Source organism: Penaeus vannamei, chromosome 35 (genome assembly GCF_042767895.1).
Source record: "Penaeus vannamei isolate JL-2024 chromosome 35, ASM4276789v1, whole genome shotgun sequence".
Taxonomy (NCBI): Eukaryota; Metazoa; Arthropoda; class Malacostraca; order Decapoda; family Penaeidae; genus Penaeus; species Penaeus vannamei.
Window position 1 is genome coordinate 14,112,946 of NC_091583.1, and position 5,000 is coordinate 14,117,945.

The following is a 5,000-nucleotide window of genomic DNA, read 5'->3' on the forward strand; positions in this document are numbered from 1 at the left end:
AGGTTTACATGTGACGCTCTCTGCTGGTATGATAAATCAAAAGCTCTAATTACGTACATATATGAATTCGTATTGACCGTCGATCCGTTAATACAAACATTCGTTATGACAAGCACGGGAAAAAGGGTAAAGAGAATTAATTATTCGGATCGTTCATAATTAGCTACAAATACCATACGCCCATTTGTGTTGTGTCAGAGGCGTAGGTTGTGCCAAGTATGTTCTTTCTTTCTTTTCTCTTTCGCTCCGTCTTCTCATTCTTTGCGTCTTTTTGTTGTTGTTGTTGTTATCTTTTCTCTTTCTCATTTTTTTCTTTTCTTTTTTATTTTGTGTTTTTCTCTATTTTTCTTATTTTCTAGTTCCCTCCTCTCCTTCTCTTTTATTCCTTCTTTCTTTCTCATCTTTCGTATCTCAAAATTTTCCACGTCTACTTCTTCCCTTCTCTTCTTCCCTCCTCTCCTTCCATCCCTCCCCCTTTCTCCCCCATCTTCCTTCCCTTTCCCTTTTCCCCTATCTTCCCTCCCACCCCCCTTCATCCCCGCAGCTCGCCCTCGAAACCCTCCCTCCAAACCCTCCCTCTGAAACCCACCCTCCAAACCCTCCCCCTGAAACCCACCCTCCAAACCCTACCCTCCAAACCCTCCCTCTCAAACCCACCCTCCAAACCCACCCTTCAAACCCTACCCTCCAAACCCTACCACCCAAACCCAAACCTCCAAACCCACCCTCCATACCCTACCCTCCAAACCCTACTCTCGAGGTCGTCCTTCACGCGACTGCAGAGTGGCGACGCGAACGGAGACGCGAACGGGGTCGTCTTCTCAACAACAAGAAGGTCAAGAAAATAGTCACGTCTTGCCTTCGCTGTGGTCGTATTTCAGCATTAATTTGGGCAGCCGAAATGAGGGAGAGGAGGTGGTCGTTCTTGGCAGAGGAAAGGGGAAGGGGGAAGGGGAGAGATAAAAGGGGAATAGGAAGAGGGGGAGGAAGGGGAGAGATAAAATGGAATAGGAAGAAGGGAGGAAAGGGGAAGGGGAGAGATAAAAGAGGAATAGGAAGAGGGGAGGAAGGGGAGAGATAAAAAGGGAATAGGAAGAAGGGTACAAGAGAGAAGGGAGGAAGGGGGAAGGGGAGTGATAAAGAGGGAATAGGAAGAGGGGGAGGAAGGGGAGAGAGAAAGGGAAGAGGAAGAAGGGTACAAGATAGAAGGGAGGAAGGGGGAAGGGGAGAGATAAAAGGGGAACAGGAAGAAGGGGAGGAAGGGGAGAGATAAAAGGGGGAATAGGAAGAGGGGAGGAAGGGGAGAGATAAAAAGGGAATATGAAAAAGAGAGGAAGGTGGAAGGGGAGAGATAAGGGGGGAATAGAAAGAAGGGAGGAAGGATGAGGGAACAGGAGAGGTAAAAGAGACAAGGGAGGAAGGAAGAAGGGGAGAAAGGAAGGGAATAGGAAGAGGGTTAAAAGGGAGGAAGGAAGAAGGAAAGAGGAAGAAGAGTATTGAAGAGAAGGGAGGAAGGAAGAAGGGGAGAAGAAAACGGAATAACAAAAGTAAGAAAGAAAATGAGCGCAAGAGAGGAATATCAAAGAAAAAACAACAAAAATCATAGATAAACAGAATAAGAAAAGAAGGAGAAGAAAGAGGAGTAGGAGAAATAAAGAAGAGAAGAAAGAGCAGTAGGAAAAATAAAGAAGAGAGGAAAGAGGAATAGGAGAAATAAAGAAAGATAAAAACGAAGGAAGAGAAGAAGGGGTGGAGAGGGGGGAGGGGGGAGGGGGGGGAAATTCAATGTTATATTCTGCAGCGGAAGAAGTAGATGAAACAATTACCACGACTAAGGCGGTGGAGGTAATTATGGCATGGGTGGACGTGATGGAAATAAATATATCAGGATTTTGATTACATTCTAAACGCTCCCGGATATTCGCGATACAAAAAAAAAAAAAAAAAAAAAAAAAAAAAAAAAAAAAAAAACAATGAGAAAAAAAGGAGAGAGGGAGAGAGAGAGAGAGAGAGAGAGAGAGAGAGAGAGAGAGAGAGAGAGAGAGAGAGAGAGAGAGAGAGAGAGAGAGAGAGAGAGAGAGAGAGAGAGAAATAGAGATAGAGATAAAGATAGATAGACAGACAGAGAGAGACAGAGACAGAAACAGAGACAGGCAGACAGACAGACAGACCGAGAGAGAGAGAAAGAGACAGACAGACGGACAGTGAAAAAAAGAAAGAAAGAGTAATAACAATAAAAAAAAAAAAAAAAATGGACAACATTCGCACGCAAATCGACCAAGCAGTGCAGCAGCCTTGCAAAATCGTCCTTACGTCCAACCGACCCGACAGCGCATAGGTACAAGACGTCGGCGAGAAGCACAACAAACAGAAGATCAAGTCACACGGTATTAGCGGCGAATCGGCCTCCCAAGCCTCCGACACGACCGACGCGACGACCATAGAATCCTATCAGTCGTAAACGCTGGTCGTATCTCATGGGACGTCACAAGTATCAACGTCGCTACAGTGATTTTTCTCTCTCTTGACCTCCGCTCTTCTGGTCGTAACCACCCCCCACCCCCCTAAACCCCACCCCCCTAAACCCCACCCCCAGGTCATTTATTCCTACTCTTGTTTTTGTGCTTATTCTTATTCTTCCTCTGTTTTATATTTTTCTTATCGTTCTTCTTCCTTGTTTTTCGTTTCCTCCTATTACTTCCTTCGCTTCCTCCGCCTTCTTCTTCTTCTCTTCCTGATCTTCCTCTTCCTCTTCTTCTTCTTTTTCTTCTTCCTCATCCTCCACCTCCTCCTCCTATTCCTCCTCTTATTCCTCCTCTGCTCATTTTTTCTCTTCCTCCTCCTCCTCCTTACTACTTCTCTTTTTCCCTCCACACTTAACCCTTCTCCCCTTTTTCCGTAAAGTCAGCTGATTTGCCCACATGCTTGCTTGGACGCATCTGAAGGTCATCACTCACTTCTCTCTCTCTCTCTCTCTCTCTCTCTCTGTCTCCTCCCTCCCTCCCTCTCTCTCTCTCTCTCTCTCTCTCTCTCTCTCTCTGTCTCTCTCTCTCTCTCTCTCTCTCTCTCTCTCTCTCTATTCCATCTCTCTCCCTCTCTCTCTCTCTCTGTCTGTCTGTCTGTCCCTCTCTCTCTGTCTGTCTGTCTGTCTGTCTGTCTGTCTGTCTGTCTCTCTCTCTCTCTCTCTCTCTCTCTCTCTCTCTCTCTCTCTCTCTCTCTCTCTCTCTCTCTCTCTCTCTCTCTCTCTCTCTCTCTCTCTCTCTCTCTCTCTCTCTCTCTCTCTCCCTCCCTCCCTCTCTCTCTCTATTTCGCATTTCCCCCCCTTTTTGGGTGGAAAGAAATTCCTGTTTTTTTTATATAAATTCATAGAAGTTTGCGGCCATAAAAGGAGATATAGCCTTTTCCCGTAGCGACTCCGCATTCATGGGTTTAAGATCTCAAAGATGCTTGAGTATGCTTCGCACATGCCACTGCTGTCTGGACCGTCATTCTTGCATATAAATAAATCAGAGACAGAAATATGAAACGAATTCGGGAGACGAAGATATCACCGATAACAAACGATCGCATATTTACACATAAAACGATATATGTATTTTTTTCTTTCTCTCTCCCTCTCTCGTGAGTGACAAACTACGTCACACAAATGAATAAAATTAATGAGTTTTTCAATCATGGCGATATGAATAAATAACAGCGGTCGTGACATTCCTCTTCTTTGCTGTCAAGAGAGGATATGTCCCTGAGAGTCAGTCTTCAGAAAATTATTTTTAAAAGAAACGGAAAGAGTAAGGATTTAAAAAGCGAGAGAGAGAGAGAGAGAGAGAGAGAGAGAGAGAGAGAGAGAGAGAGAGAGAGAGAGAGAGAGAGAGAGAGAGAGAGAGAGAGAGAGAGAGAGAGAGGGAGAGAGAGAGAGAAAGAGAGAGAGAGAGAGAGAGAGAGAGAGAGAGAGAGAGAGAGAGAGAGAGAGAGAGAGAGAGAGAGAGAGAGAGAGAGAGAGAGAGAGAGAGAGTAGAGAAATGTCACTGCCGCGAAAAATTCATATAAATAAAATAATTCCCGGTCCACCTTCCGGGGATTAACACGGCCCACAGAACTAGCAAGGTGCAGTGCAACTCTCACTACGGCCTCCGTCGAGACACTTACAAGATTATTAGGTCTCAATGCCCCTCACCGACTCTGTTGGGTGGAGGGGGTGGGGGAGGAGGAGAGGGGGAGGAGGGGGAGGAAGGAGGGGCAGGTGGGGGGGGGAGAGGAGGAGGAGGGGGGGTCATCGTCACTCTAAGCTCTCTTAACTATTTGCGCAACTCCCTCCTCCCTCCCTCCCTTCCCCCTCCCCCTATTTCCATCTCTCTCCCTCTCTTTCTCTTTTCTCTCTCACTCTCTCTCTCTCCTCCTGTGACCCCGTCGGTTCGTGGTTGACTCGTCCTGTGTTTATCTCTCTTCAGCCGTCTGGTAAGGCGGGCATATACCCTCGCCACATCACTATCACCACCACCACTTCAGTCATCACACCACCACACAGCTCCATCATTTCCAACCCCCCTCACTGCCAGCCCCCCCGGCGTCCCCCACCCCCGCCCCTTCCTCTGCCCCCCTCAGCCGGGCCCGGTGCTTACCCTCCGTGTCCGGCAGTGCGTGTGTGTGTGTGCAATATAGGGAGTATTTGGGACGACGGAGAGTTAGTTAACACCCAGTGCTCAGATAGAGTGAGTCTAAATCGGGGGGAGGGAGGAGGGGAGGGGGAGGGGGCGTTGGACGGAGTGTGTGTCCAAGTCCACCTTGCATCCCGCGACGCCACCCCTCGGCCCTTCCCTCCGCCCTTCAGGCTGGTCGGCCACCCGTCGTGCTCGTGGTCGTCCGCACAGTGTCGTGAAGTGTGTTGTTTAAGGTTACGTTCCAAAACTACCGATTCAGACGAGCGCAAATGCTGACAACGGCCGACACCAGCGGCAGTGTCCCCACACCAGCGGCAGGACCACCACCACCGCCGCTGCCGC